The sequence below is a fragment of the Telopea speciosissima genome, chromosome 5, assembly GCF_018873765.1.
Source record: "Telopea speciosissima isolate NSW1024214 ecotype Mountain lineage chromosome 5, Tspe_v1, whole genome shotgun sequence".
Classification (NCBI taxonomy): Eukaryota; Viridiplantae; Streptophyta; class Magnoliopsida; order Proteales; family Proteaceae; genus Telopea; species Telopea speciosissima.
This window is the reverse complement of record NC_057920.1, coordinates 45,489,131-45,505,540: the sequence shown is the minus strand read 5'-3', so window position 1 is coordinate 45,505,540 and position 16,410 is coordinate 45,489,131.

Genomic DNA, 16,410 nt, shown 5'->3' with positions numbered 1-16,410 from the left:
AGGGACTTTTAGTGCTCCAGGGGGAGGTGGGAGTGACATTCTATTGGCCATCAAACGGATGAACCTGAGGATGATGGAGGACTTTAAAGATGTCAAGAAATAGTTCTCCACTCAAGGTAGGCGTCTCGAGGGCATAGAGAAAGGATTGAGCGACATCAACACCTTCCTTGGCTGGGGTGGTGGCGATGGCACGGAGGATTAGCCCCTCCTCTCTCCCTTTCAAAAAATTTGAAATTGCTTTGATCAGACTTTTCTTTTCTTATCTTTGGATAGATGTTTGTTGGGACTATTCTATTTTAGTTTTCTTGCTTTTTTTTTTTTTTTTAATCAATTAATTTAGAAAGTTTTGGAATTGTGAACTTGTATCTTTTGGTTTGGGGTGGACAAAATCTTATGTTTTGAATTAGGATAATCACAATCACTCCCAAGCAGGAATTTGAAACTAGTTGGAGATTAAACTTGGTTATATATATATATATATATATATATATATATATGTATGTATTTACCTAATTCCTCTTATTTGAATTATTTTTGATAATTGTGGGTTGGTTATGTTTGATTTATCATTGATTATTATGGATCATCATATATAATTGCCCATCTATTACTTACTCAAAACCCAACAAAGCATTAACATAGTTATCACTTAACAGCCTATGTTTCAAGTCCTAAGTTCCATGTTTGCCTATTATCTTCTAGGTTCTTGTTTCACCACAATCAGTCTTCTCTTATGCCTGCATACAATGATTTATGCTCTTGAGATTTTTAATTTAGAACCTAATTGTGGAGAGTGAATCAAGAGGTTACACCAGACTGTGGTCGGTGCAGAGCATCATTGCTCTGATACCACTTTATCATGCCCCCTACCCAATGAAAGATATTTTACAATAAAAGAGGTGACTGGAACAACCAATGTCATCCCAATACTTACTAGGATCACAGATTCAGTATCCCGAGCCACAGTCCACCCTGTCATCAAGTCGTGATAACAACAAGGAACGTACCCATGAAATAAATCGTTCCAATTACAAAGTTAGCAGAAGCAAAATTTAATTAAATCATGTGAATATAGAGCATCGATTATCTAATAATAACACATAGTATAATTTCAATATCTCGTAACCATTCATTCTCCTTATAATTAAACATAAAGTTTATACATGTATGAACATGAATACATAAATTAAATAGTAATTCATGGTACTAGGGCATCATTCTTGGGTGTACATCGACATCCAAGTCACAGCCATCGGCTCCACTTGATTCGCATCCAACGGTGCTCATCAAGAGATTATCTTGGATATCAACTAAAAAGGGTTACGCAACGGGGTTAGCTTCACAAGCTAGTGAGAGAGTAAAGGGGAATGCACATACACACAACCACGTAATTTTCAAGCAATTATGATGTATGCTAATGTTAGATTCATTTTTCACCTAGCACATAATTCTAAAAGTCAAGTGTATGCTACTGTGATAACTCGGGAGACACTGGGGGTCACTTAACTTATCGTCCCAATGAAATTTCAATTATCACACGGGAGCCTACGCCGGTACAAGCCATCAGACCACCCAGTGGCAGACCCCGATAACCATCACTACCCCTGACTTGGCCTCTTTCACCACCACAGGCAACAGGTGCTCAGACTATCCAACACATAAACCCCTGTTGGCAAGGGTTGTAGCATAAGGGAATAAAAATCCTAGCCACAGATATACTACATGCAAGTCCTATCGTCCCGAGAGGTATTTCGGGTGCATCAACGTCCCATTCCATGTAGTACCTGGGTATCAGCACGGCACGGCGCATAAAGATCAGGATGGCAATTAACAATTTTCATAATTAAAATTGGGGTTCCGGTACCGACACACCCGACACCATAACCTGATACAATAGTGAGAATAATATCGCATCACATTCATAATAGTTCACATTTGAGATAAATAATGCAATGCGCACAATGCTTATATTTATATAATAACGTGATAATGATTGCTTAATATGTATATTCAAGCCCAACAAAGTCACCCAAAATCCACTCACCAAACTCAGGTGTCACCCGACATGATTGACATGAATCTCACCGATGCACCAGCTATCCATCCAGTTGGGTAGCCTAGAAATACAAAAGCAATCATCAAAAGATGTATAGAGGGGTCCCATTTTATGTCCCCAAAGTTAAAACTAAGTTTCAACCAAGACAGCATGAGCAGACTCATGGACGGAAGGAACAGGGTGAGTCTGTCCCTGACTCCATTCAGGCCAAAAGGTCAAAACACGAGGAGCGGATCCATGTATGGAACTTCTTGGTTGGATCTGTTCCTGCATCTGTTCAATTTTTGAGACACACCCGAGAGCGAGCGGATCCACGGATGGATGTGCCATCTTAATCCGTCCCTGCATCCGTTTGATCTCTGAGACATTCCCGAGAGGAAACAGACCCTCGGGCGGAGGCAACAGAGTAAATCTGTTCCTTCATCCATTTAGGTCCAGTCACTGGGATTACACTGGACGGACTGACGGACGAAACCACGACGGTGAATTCGTTCGTGTGTCTGTCAGAATTCTTTTTCGAGATTTCAAAGGATCTTTCCTCCAGCTTGAAGCCTGGAGTTCACCTGCACTCAGGGTCATGGAGGGGGTGTCTTAGGTCTCCTTAGGGTCACTAGAACCTAGGTTTACCTCATGGATCCAAGATCTCATAAGGACTTAGCTCCATTTGGTCCAAAGGTAGGGTTTGGTGGTTTAAAACCAAAGGTTTTACAACAATGGCTGTAATGCAGCACATATAAGTCTTTAATAGGGTTTGGCCTTTACCATTTGAGCTCCCTTTAAGGGTCAAACATCACCTTGAGTCCCAAATGGAACCCTAGGTTAGCTCAAGCTCAAGGAATCTACTTCAACTCAAGAATGGGAATGGAAAAGAGAGATGTACCAAGGTTTAAGTCATACCTTGGTGAGTGGAGCTCCAATTTCAGCCCTAGCCAGCCTTGAAGACCCACCTCCTCTTCCTCCTTCCCTTCCTTTCCATCTCTCCTTTTTCTTCTTTTGTTCAAGCCTTGTCTGGACGGCAAGAGGAGGAGATTTGGGGCAGCCAGCCTTCTTGGCATGCCTTCCATCTTCTTCCCTTCCCCTCTCATTCCTCTCCTACTTCCACTTCTTCTTCCTTGTCTCTTCTCTTCCACGGTTTGCTTGGGAGGGGAAGAGATAAGAGGATATGAGGCTTATCTCATCTTTTAAAGACTAAGGGGCCTTAGGTCTTGTTTGTTTAGGTGCCCCTAAAACACAAGTTAGTCTTTTAGGTTGAATTAGGCCTTAGGGCTTGTTTGGCCCAGGTCATAACCTATTAAGTCCATCTAGTTAGGACATGTTTGGGTATACCCTAAGTCTTATAAGACATATTAGTCCTTAAGGTTTGTTTGGTTTAAGTTAGAATAGTAAAACTCATTATTTGTTTAAGTTAAGTCTTATGGGCCCACTTTCATGGCCCAAATAACCAATTAATGGTGAGGGTGGGAGTCCATCTGGTTCGGGGATCTAATTATAGTGTCAGGGACATGGGGATGTGGGTCCCACAGGAAAATAAATCAAAAGGGCAAGTGCACAGCATGGACGGATCCACGAGCGGAACCAATCAAATGAGTCCATTCATGACTCTGTTGTTGCTGTCAGGGCCCAAACCTTAAGGAAAGTTGCGGGGTTTTGGTCCGTACTTCCAAGACTTCAAGGGGACACTTATAATAGTAATTTAAGTTCAAGGTCATAAATGTTGACCATTGCCACCATGGCACTACCCTTTGGTAAAGTCTAATTTGCCCCGGGGTATTAGGGTATATTTCGGGTGCGGGTGTAACAGGGGGTGTCCCTGAAAGAATTGTTGAACAAAGACAAGAACATCAGAAGCAATCAAGTTCCAAAAGTTTTGGTAGAAACAAGCCTGGAACCCTTCAAAACCTGGAACTTTAAGAGTTCCAATAGAAAGAACCACTTGTTTTATTTCCTCCAACTCAGGCAATCTGCAAATGCAGGTTTGGTCTCTTTCAGTAATAACATTATCAAAAAGAGATTCTACAAAGGATGGATCTAATGGATTGGAGGAATGAAAAATTCCTTATAAATGAGGAATAAATTCATTAGCAATATCCATTGGGTTATCCAGTTTGTCACCATTGTTATTAATGATAAAGTGAAGCCCTCTTTTCCTATGATTTACTTTGGAGACTGTGTGATAGAATTTTGTGTTCCCATCTCCATCCTTTATGTAAAAATGTCTAAATTTTTGTAGCAAGAAAGTTTCCTCTACTCTTTGGATCCAATCAATTTGTGCAAATGTTGTACACAGATCCTTAGAAGAGGAGGCATTGCAATTTTCAAACTTTGACAGATTATTCAATAACTTATTTTTAATGTTGTCAATTCTACCAAAAGTGTGATGGTTCCAATGATTGAGGATTCTTGCCATGCTTGCAAGTTTGGATACTAGAGGGTCTTGGCCAAGGTTTTTCCAAGAAGTATGACAAAAAGGAAGAAATTCAGAATGATAAGTCCAAGCATCATGGAAATGGAATAATTTCTTGTAGGACTTATTTGGCACATAGGTGTTAACAAGAATGGGGTTATGATCTGATGTTAAAGCAAGGATTTTACAAATCCCAGCAAAAGGGTAGGAGGAAAACCAATTAGGAGAACCAAAGGCTCTGTCCAAGCATTCCTTGATTAGACTTGGTGGTATTTGTTTATTAGTCCAGGTGAATCTAGAGCCATGGGGAGTTATCTCTTCCAAGGACAGAGATGAAATTAAATTTACTAATCCAGGAGCAGCTGTGGAGGGGTGAAAAGAAGTTCCTCCAAGTTTATCAGCTTGCGACAAAATTTCATTAAAATCCCCAATAATTAAAAAACTGTGAGTAATAGAGGATAGGAAATAATTCAATTCAGACCAACAACATGTCCTTAGCTGATAATGAGGTGGAGCATAAAGGTAAACACAAACCTAGGTGCCAAATTTAAAATCTGATATAAAAAGTGCCAAAAATTTTCTAAAAAAAGAAAATATTTGTGATAGTGATCGAGTGATTGGCAAGTACCTAGAGCCTCCCTTATTCCCTCTTAAACCCTCAGTATTTATAGAGGCAGCGGACTTGTACATACCAAGTAATCCAACAGTCTTGAAGTTATCATGATCTTTACACTTTGTTTCACATAAAAACTGTAGATCCGGTTTATGAATTTTTGTGAAAGACATAAGACTTCTTTGAGTAAAGGAGCTATGAATTCCCCTAACATTCCATGCCAGAATTTTCATGGTGTATGGATTCAATAAGGCAATAAGAAAGTACCAGATAAGAACACCGGACAGGAATAACAAAAGACTAGATAGACAGAACATGTAAAACAAAATATAGAGAAATACTAGATATCAGAAATTATATCTAGGGGTAAAAGACCTACGATGAGCCCTCTTGTTCAAGAGAAAAATAGATAGAGCAAAGCACAATAGATGGATGAAGAACCAAACTAAAATTGAAAAAGTTTGGAAAATTAGATGGGGGGGGGGGGTACCCCATTTGGTGTAGTCGAGTCAGTTTCCTCCACATAAAAGGGTGCATTAGTAGATTCAGTGCAGTGGTACTCCTGAGAGAGAGAAGTAGCAGTAGAAATAGAAAGATCATCAATCCATTCCTTCAAAAGGGAAAGTAAGTTAATGGAATCATCAGACTAAGTAAGGGATTGAGATAGATATATCCTGATCGAATAAAATTCAGTGGAAGTAGTTGATGGCAGGGTTTGAAACAGAAGTTTTCTCTTCTCATGGCATGGTGAGAGGTATTTGTTATACCCGCGCCCGAGGTCTAATATTTTATTGTTATCCTTGTGACATGTAGATGGTGCTGCCACGTATGCCGGTGAGCTGTTCTTCTTGGTGGTCAAGCCCAGTCATAAGATCATTGACCACTACATAGGCTTGCCCATCGAAGAAAGGATCCTCAATCGGTAGTGGGGAAAATTCATCGACTTTCCTCCTAGTACCAGCCCTAAAAGCGAGGAGTATCAGAGGGCACACCCAGTGTCGCCCCATTTGGACATTTCGCTTAGAGATGAACTCAGCATCGCTATGGGGAAGCTCTTCTGAATCATGGGGAACACGCCGTGACGACCAAAGGGTGATTCACTAACCCATGCGTACTTGGTTGTCCTCCTCTTTATGGCCTTGAAAGCGTGGGTCAAAGCCTAATGGCTTTTGGCATGTTTTCAGCCTTTACAGTAGCGACGAAGTCACAGACGGACTTACAGGACCGAATCCGTCCGATGATCCGTCGGTGTTGTCTCCTATGTTTTGGGTGTTTTCTTATGTGGGGTCCACCTCCCTGTGTCCCGAACCTCGTAGCTATGCCCCCGGGCATGGTGGACCCTACCCTTCGTCCCCTTATTGTGTGTGTGCTTGTTAGTGGCCCCACAAGCCCAATTGTTGTTTATAATGTGTTAGGTGGCCAAACCAAACAGGCCCTGGGCCACCTAATATAAATGCACTACTCAGCCATTCATTGGCTCATTCAAGTCCTCACCAAACAAAATCGTGGGAGCTTGGGAAAGAAGAAGGAAAGGCAAGAGGAGAAGGAAGGAGAGGGGCTGCCATTTGGAGGAGTTCTTTTTGCTTCTTCTTACTTAGGTAAGCTCTCATTTCCTCTTTCTTATCCTTACTTAATGCCTAAGTAATGGCAAGTTGGATCGGTTGTGACCTAGGATTCCTTTGGAACCCAAGGTTGTTAATGGAATACCTACCTCAGCTCATGGGTGAGTTAATACTCACCCTTGAGCTAGCAATACCCTACTTAGACCTCTCCATTCAACTGCTGGTCACTAAACAACCTTAACCTAGGTTTGAGAAGCCCTAAATTGATTCTAATCATTGGAAACACCAAACCTATGAATGGACTATACACTAAGGAACCTAGGAAGGTTTAGAACACCCCTTCCTAGCTCTTGGAGCCATGGAATCTCAGTGGTTGAAGGTGGAAGTGAAAATCCTTCAAATTTTGGTCAGGAACTCGGATGGATCCATGAACGGATCCAGCATCGTGCTTCAGTCCGTAGATCCGTCCAATGTATTCTGGTGTCTGCCTCGAATGGGGCCAGAGACAGATTCACATTATGCCTCCATCTTTGGATCCTTTCCCCTTGGGAATGTCTCAGACATCGGATGGATGCACGAATGGATCCACAGGTAGGTTCCGTCCGTGGATCTGACCCTTGCGTTTTGACCCCATAACCTGGACGGAACCAGGAATGGACTCACACTGCTGCCTCCGTCCCTGAGTCCATTCATGTTGTCTCTTGTTAAACTTGACTTTGACTCTTGGAACTCATCAAGGGGCCCACCCACGCTCTTTTAACACTTATCTCATGCATCCCTAGGCAGTCCAACCGGTTCAGAGACGTGTGTCCTATAATCTCTTTCAAACACCCGAACTTTATGCGAATCCTTGGTGAGTGGGTCTTGGGATTTGTTTGGGTTGTATATTTACTAAGCATGCTATATATGTTAATGCATCTTTATCAAGCATGTTGCATATTGCATATAATCTATCTTGTTATGATTGATGTAACTGTGATGATACGTATGGCTTATCTAGCATCGGGTTACGGTGCCGGGATTATACCGGTGCCAGAACCCCAAAAATGATTATGGTCTATAAATTGCTTGTCATATTGATCTGTATGCACTGTGTCATGATGGTACCCGAGTTCTAGATGGTATGGGATGTTGATGCACCCAGAATACCTCTCGAGATGATAGGATCTTACATGTAGTTTAACTGTGGCTAGGATCTCTGTACCCTCATGCTACGACCCTTACCAACAAGGGTTTAGGTGTTGGATAGTCAGAGCACCTACCGTTTGTGGAAGTGGGAGAGGCCAGACCAGGGGTAGTAATGGCTATCGGGGTCTGCCACTAGGTGGTATCAAGGCTTCGACCGGCGTAGGCTCCCTTGTGATAACAGAGGTTTCACTGTGGCGATAAGTTAAGTGACCCACGGTGTTTACCCGAGTTATCGCAGTAGCATCTACCTTTGACTTAGTCTGATTATTAGGTGTAAAATCTATTAATATTCTATACATCATGGACTATTTGTGAACTGTGTATTTGAGCATTCCCCATCCCCTCACTGGCTCAGTGGAGCTAACCCCCTGTGTACATCTCTTTTTAGATGTTGATGCAGATGGTGGTTATCTTGCTGGACTTGAAGCCCAGCCTTCTGAGTATGATGATATAGGTGCCGAGGAACCTAAGACTGTGTTTGAGGAACACGGCAAGGGTTGTCCTTACGACGACTGTTCTTATGGACTGTACTGACACTTGGGATTGTTCTCACCTTTTGTTTACATTTGGGCCTTGGGCCATGTATAAACATTCATTGTTATACGTATATTTTGTATAGTTATGTTATGTTCAGTCCGAACATGGTGTTAACCTACAGTATCACTTAGTGATTGAACATAATGTAACTACTCTCTTAAACGCTTCGGCATAATTGTTTACTTTTGGTGATGTAATATTTACCTTCTTTTTGCACTCTGATATTAATGTGATATTGATGTTAGTACAAGATTGTGGATTGGGACACTGTGTCAGTGATATATATATATATATATATATTCGAGTCCAACTGTTACCTACATCCTTGACCTCCCTTGGAGGTGAGTACAGTACTGTCAACCCAAAAAGAAATCACCAAAATGATAACTGGATAAACTAAATTCCTATATACACCGAAATTATCAAAACCTAAAATGGAACATTACAAAAATAACTCCTGCTACTATGGAGCCTAGTCCTCCATATCATCATCATCACTATCATCATCCTCCTCATCATTGCCTTCATAGTACAAGTAGGCATTGATGTCGTGGATGTCCTTCTCCATCCTCTCAAATTGGCGATCATATGCAGCAAAGTGCCCTTATATGCCTGCGAACCCCTTCACCATGTCCATATTGAGCTTGACCATGTTGGAGTTCAACTGTCCAATGGCAGCCAGACAACACCCATATCTGTAGTCCCTAAACTGGAGGCCCCTGCAGAATGCTGCACTAGTGCCTCATCTTCCTCGTCCTCTTCACTCTCTTGGTTTTCCTCATCCTCATCTTGGTTGACGGGCTCGCCGTCACTGGAAGTGTCATACTAGATGTGCATCCGGGCAAGGGCATTGTGCCCAAGTGGCTCCTCAAAGCTCTTTGCTACAACTTCACTAGCGAGGTTCACCCTAAAGTGTAGAAAGACACGGGTGAGAAGCCTCCCATAGGGCAAGGTGTTCTTGCACCGAGTCTTGGACATTGCTTGCCCCATATGTTGAATGATAGCATAAGGCAGACACACCTGCACCCCCCCCCTCATAAAGAGAGTAGCCTAGGGAGGCGACCATCAGGGAAGGCTCAGTATTGTGGCCCTTGACTGGGACTAGATTGGTCTTGGCCAAGTAGGTCAGGATCCTTTGAGAACTACCAAACTCAGTCAGGTTCACCTAGTGTTGGAACTTGTCATTTGTGAGTGTCGCTTACAAGTACTTGTACTCTTCCTTTGGGAGGCAAGAATTCGAATCCCTCCCAGGTGGGTGATAGATACGATCCCCTCTAGAAGCTACACCAAGGATCACCCCCAACTCCACCTCATCGAAGGAGATGGGTACCCCCTTCACAAATGAGGTGACCTGACGCCTCACCACATCCTCATGAATGATGATCAGATTAGAGTAGAAGCGTCTGATCAGCTTGGGGTAATAGAATTTGGGAGTGTCAACATGTTGAACCACCCCAACCTATCGAACCTTTGCCCCACCTTGAAGGCAACTAAATCCTCGGTGATGGCCTCTCTTCCCACAAGGATCTTCCTATTATGGAAGTGCTCGTTGAACAACCCTTCTGCCTCGGCAGACACAAATAGGCTGGCATCAAATGGTGCCGCTACGGGAGCCCTATTCCCTCTTTGCCTGGGAACCATTGTGATTGCTTACCTACACACAAACAATAGAAGACAAGGAATGCACTGATTAAATTCAAATGCAAATATAACAATGTACAGAAAAAAAGATAAGAGAACACTAAATATAAATGCATGTGGTGGAGTTCCAACAGTTAATTAAAATGGAGTTAGAAAAGAATCAATGCAAGTATGAGGAAAGTTCTTTTTCAAACTCTGGTTAGAGCTAAACAAATGATCTAATACATGTTTGAAAGGTACTTTAACAATCCAATCTCATATAATTAGGGAGGAAGCAATGGAGGCATTTATGCCTAGAACAATAGAAATTTGGGGGATTTCTTCCAAGCATTACCTACAAAGTAATCAAATAATCTAATTAAGCATAAACACATTCAATTAACATGTAGATGTGGAGTTTAGAAAGAAATTTTAAGCACATTCACAACACAAGTGTATTTTTCCCCAAAACAATAAGCAAATTTCGGTTTTGGTGTGTTAGGGTTCCATCATATACATGGGAATCGATTGCATGGTGCTTAAAGACCATTATACATGTTCTACCTCAATAAAGATCCAAGGTTCATAACCAAAAACACCTCTACTTATTCCTTTTTACAGCAAAAGAAAAGAAGTAAGCAAAAACCCAAGAACAGAAGAATTTGAAAAATGGGGAAGAAGAAGAGACGAGCTTTACCTTGGTTTGGAGATGTGAATCTTCTAGGCTAAGCTTCAAAACCACCAAGGGGGGGCGAAAGGAACCTCGAACGGATGATGTTTGGGGCTCCCCTGCTCTGTGGCTCTGTCCTCTCAAAAAGGCCAAATGAGTTTGAACTCGCGGCCTTGTTTTTTTTACGAAAATTCCTCGGACGGATGCATGAACGGATCCATGATACGTGGTTCCGTTTGTAAATCCGTCCAGTATAAAAAGGGCAATTTTTTCATGTTTTAAACTACACGGAACATCGAACGGAACCATGACCAAGGATCCGTCCGATAATCCGTACGCTTCGGGACTTTTGACCTTCAGCCTAACTCTGAGGACGGAACATCGAACGAAACCACAGTCCAAAATCCGTCTGTAGTTTCGCCTGATTCGGTATTTTGATCAAAACCAAAAAACTTGAGGATGGAACGACGAACGGACTCATGATGCAAAATCCGTCTATCAGTCCATCCTCCCTATTTTGGGACGGAGTCACGAATAGACTCACATGACTGGTTCCGTCCGTGAATCCGTCCGCGTTTTAAAGGGCTTTTGGCCTGGTTTTCTGGACTGGCACTCCCCCATGTTCCTTTTTCCCCTTGTGTGTGTTATTTTATATCTTGTACGCTCTCCTTTATGCTTGTGCCCTTTGAAGTGCCATATCTTGTTGTTCCTTTTGTTCCCGTGTACTGACCTCGTCAGACATCTTAAAACATGAACAGGTGCTAAAACATGGTCAATACTCGGAATTGGAACCGTTCCCCTCCTAGGGACGAGGCCGCCAATGCCTCTAACACGGCCTTATCGGTACTTCCGCTAATCAATAATAGTACGGATGTGGCCGCGTTGATGAGCAATATATTGCAAGCCATGCAACAGGAACATCGAGAGGTGCAACAAGAATAACGCACTTCCATGCAGAACATGACTAATCAACTCTGAGAGATCTCTAGAGAACGGCAACAAGTACCTCCTCTAGTACATGCAGTTCCTCCCCCTCCAGCTCCTGCAGCTGCTGCTGGGCCTAACACCCCTCCGGCACCCGTTGCTCCCTGGACTCCCTTGGCACAAGTGGTGCCAGTACCACCTCTCCCTCCTACTCCTGAGGCTCAACAAGTCCCAGTGGTGACACCAGCTTATGTGAATCCCTCCAAGCTTTCGGAGAAATTTCAGAAACACCGCCCTCCTGTGTTCGAGAAGCCGGCCAGTGACTCTTTGCTACCAGCCCATTGGATTCAAAACCTTGAGAGGATTTTCGAGGTGCTTCAGCGCATTGATGCTGAGAAGATCAGGTGTGCGATGTACCAATTTCGGAGCGATACCGATTCTTGGTGGCTTTCTACTAAGGAAAACTTCTAGGCCACACACCCTAATGCTACGTGGGCTCAATTTAGAAGAACTGGTATTCTCACATTACACATATTTCATCAGGATTTTAAATGGAGCAAGTAGCGTCACAGCTTCTGTCTCCTCCCTTTTTCTTTTTAGTTAATCCATTAATCTCAGTCTATAATAATTCCCCACCCCCCCTGATATTGATCCATTCACATCTAGTCCCTTCGTGTTTGATCGCTGTCAAGAATCCTTGCTGTGGGACGCAACATCCCAACATCTCTTAAGGTAACTCCCTTCAGTGCAACTCCCATTTTATTTCTTTCTTTCCATTTTTCTTGCAACAATACATTTTTTCCTCTATGGAATGCTTTCCCCATACCCTGTAGTACGTATTGAGCTTCTGTTGTGGTCTCTATGATTGATTCACTATGATTGACCTTTGCTGGAATCTTTTAGACCTTCGTCGGTTTCCGATCATCTTCCTCAACAATGGCTGAAAACCCAAAAACTCTTTCTGTGATTTTTTTCTACAAATTCTTCCATTCTTTTATTTTGGCTACTTGTTAATTCTCTCGCTCTTACAGGTTCAAATTACTCATGATGTAAACCAAATTCCCTTCCCTTTCTGACTGGTATGGTATCTGATCCCATGGCCTTTCGTCGAGGAGGTAAAAAGCTTAGCATGGAAGATGTGTGCTATTACCAATGGCCTCTTCCAAGAGTCGAAGAGGCTCCAGTGTTACTTAGTTTTATTGAAGAGACTTTATTAATTTCTTCAATGAGTTGATACCATATAGATGAGTGTTGCCTTTCGTCGAGGACGGAAAAAGCTTCCCATGGAAGAAATTAACCTCATAATTCTCCAAGCTTAACTATGACCCTTAAATTCTCTTGTTGGCATTTTGGTATCCTTCTATGTTTTCCTTATCCTGGGTTGTTTCCTCATCAACCTCATAATTTTTTCAGATGGAAAACCTTTGTTTTTTTGGGTGCCAATACTGACTCTACATTAGATAGACAATATCTCCATTGGTTAGGCCATGAGGATGGCAGTTAATCTTATAATTGGTGCATGATGTCTTTAAGATAATTCCACAATTTCACTTCAAGAGAATATAACCAGGCAAGCTGTAATAATTTTTTTCCATGGTCATAGACTATTTAGTCTCTTATCTTGTATATGAATTTGCACATATAGCAAAGTAGACCTTGGCCAGAGCTTTTTTTGTCCTGAAAACAAAAAAAAAAAGAGTGAGAACAGAATTTCCCTAATGACTCAATTTGATTGTGTCCTTTGTTTCCACTTAAATCTCTGTGTATGTGTTTACTTTGATTCTTCCCACTGTACATAATTGTGAGTGCTTGCAAATCTCATAAGTTATAAGCCAAAGCTTTCTACCCAAGTCACTCACCTGGATCAGTAAGCCACCCCCAGTGGTAGCATATCTAAGTCAGGCCATGACTTCCCCTGCAAACCAGTGTCTCCTACCATGTCAGCATTAGCAAAGTCCCTGGTACAGAAGTTCATATGTTCATTACAAACCACACATTGCACACAAGTAACATGGACCTAAAACTATAATTGGTGTTTGAATATCATCCACATGCATGCTTCTATAGATGAATACTCTTTCTTCTTTGTTTATTTCTTTGCTTTTAACTATTGGATATATTGAACATGTTTTTTGCTCATGAAGAGTATTTATTGCCTTGTAAATATCTTGCAGGAAATATTATTGTCCAATTAGAGAATTTGGCTGTCAAAATTTTATAATTATAGCAGCATATGGGCATATGTTACCTACCAAGTTTCTGAAGATTCTAGAATTAGGTGAGTTGAAAAGTTGAGCTTTTTGTGATATTTCTTACACTTTTTTCATGACCTGCAACGATCATTTGAGGGAAGACTTGCTAAATTTTGTACCTATCTGTTGTCCGCCTATTTGAAATTACAATGTGATTTTTAATAAATCAATATTAACCTATAAACTTATTATTTTTCTTAAAAAAATATCTACAATTTTAAGTCTCTTATGAGATGATACAATGTCGTTTTCTTTAGACCTTTAGAGCCAACCAAGGCTTCTCCCCCTTCCCCTCCCCCCCTCCCTTGTTGAACTTTAGAGTGGATGTCTTCAAATCTATGACGGTGTGTTCTTGCATTGCCTCCTTGTCAATTGCACTTACCCTATACTCATGTCATCTTTTTCTTGTTCTACAAGCAACAATAAGTATTGCATCTCTCTCTCTCTCTCTCTCATGGTTTTGAAATGCTCTCACTTTTGTAATATTTACCTATAAAATAAAAAACAGCATGATATTAAGAGGGTTAGAACGTAGAATGTATGATATCCCATAGTAAATAGTAAGTAATGTTGTGATATTTAGTTACTGCTTGAAGTTATTTATTCAGACTTCATCTTGTAGTTCTTTAAAGATTCAGTACTATATTCTCTTATTTTACTTTTGAAGTTTTTCAAGATTTCTTTTATAATTTTATTTTCAATTTATGTTGGTATACTTTTCTTGTGATGCTATTAAGTGTTATGTTTATTTTCACTATGTATTTTTTTTTACATACAGTTCCTATGTTATTTTGTTGGAAACCTACTAATGTTTTAATAATCTTTTTAACTCCCTTCCTCCACAATTTTATCTCTTATATTTCTCACTCCAAGCATATGGTCACATGTGCTTATGTCATTTTATTTTATATATATATATATATATATATATAAAAGATATAAGTGCATGAATTCATGTTTCGTGGCAAAACTTTCATTTGACAATCTTATCCCTCTTTTTAATTTTAATACCTTCCCCTCCTTTTTTTTTTATATTACTTTTCTCTTCTTTTATCAAAATTCTTGGTACCTTTTCTTAAATTTTTTTTAAAATTAAAAAAAATAATATAGTATACCATGTCTCCATCGAAATCTAAAAAAAATCGAACCCCTCTCTTTCTCTCTGTCAAACCTAAACCCTCTCCCTCTCCATGATCTCCTCTCTCCCTCAAACCTAAACCCCTCCCTCTCCCAATCTCCCAATCTCTCAATCTCAGTCCCTCTCACGTCTCAAAGCTGCTTATTCATGGAAAATTATTTACTGCTTTGTTCTAAATCTTGGCTCTCACTGTCTCACTAACCCATTTCCTTCTCTTATCCTCCACTCATTCACTTTTTACATGAGCAGATCAGAGGCCCCAACTTCGACGGCGCGGCCATTGTCACTGCCACAACCCCTTATCCTTCCTTGAAGACTGTTGGAGCGAGAAAGGCACCTTCCCATCATAGAAGCCATGGGCGACCATTAAATCGACCTCAACCGTGACAACGCCCATCAGAAACATTGACAAGAGGATGTCGATAGCCCTTTTGTTACTCCTCCTGGATCCGGTAAGACCTCTCTCTCCCTCTATCCCCACTCCCCACTCCCCGGCCGAAGATCCCTCTCCCTTTGTCCCCCTCTGCCCTTTGCCTCCTCTTCTCTCTGCATTTATCTTTCCCCCTTTTCCTTCTCTCTGATTATTATTTGCATATTGAATACCGTTGGGATGGAGATTTGGTTTGCTCGTTTTTTACCTGGTTTTGGTTCTTGTTTGGGATGAGGTCTTTTCACTTATGGACGTTCAGAATGTAGATGGATTTCATTGCACGAATCCAGCACCCTTACATTATCGAATTCAAGGAAGCATGGGTAGAAAATTACAGAATTACTCTTTATTTTTTAATGTATGCATTCATCTTCTTTAGTTTTCCCTATCTGGCTTCTTTCCTGAAAAAGGTATTCTAATGTAGGGCTGCTATGTTTGCATCATCACTGGATAGACAGGTGAGTACTGTTCAGATGTCATATTCAAAATGAATTTCTCGAGGCTTTACTCGGAAGGTGTAATTGATAAATTATATTCTGACATAGGTTACTTCTTACCTTTTGGCAAGGCTGAGTTGATGAAAAGATCAAACGGGGCATTGTTTCCAGAGGAGGTATGTCCACTTCCCCCATCTTGTATTGCTTATGGTTCAATTTTGAGTTACCATTATATCTTGACAATCATTGGCATTGTATGGAAACTCTGCAAGTGATTCACACAATTGCTATTGGCGGTCAAATATTTGCTTTCGAACTTTGTTCTTCATAGAGATCTAAAGGTATGTGAATATTTGCTAAAGTTTGAATTTCTCTCACCTCTGAAAGTTGTACACTGACTTTCTCAGCAATACCATTTTAGTGTTCTAACATCTTTCTCACTAAGGATCAAGATGTCAGCCTAGGTTATTGTATATTGATGCTGTTTTTTAGCTGGAGTTCGTAATGCAACCATATCAAATTGATTGTCATGCTATTATGCTTTCTTTTCTTATAAAGACTTTTGTTGTTTTTCAGGGA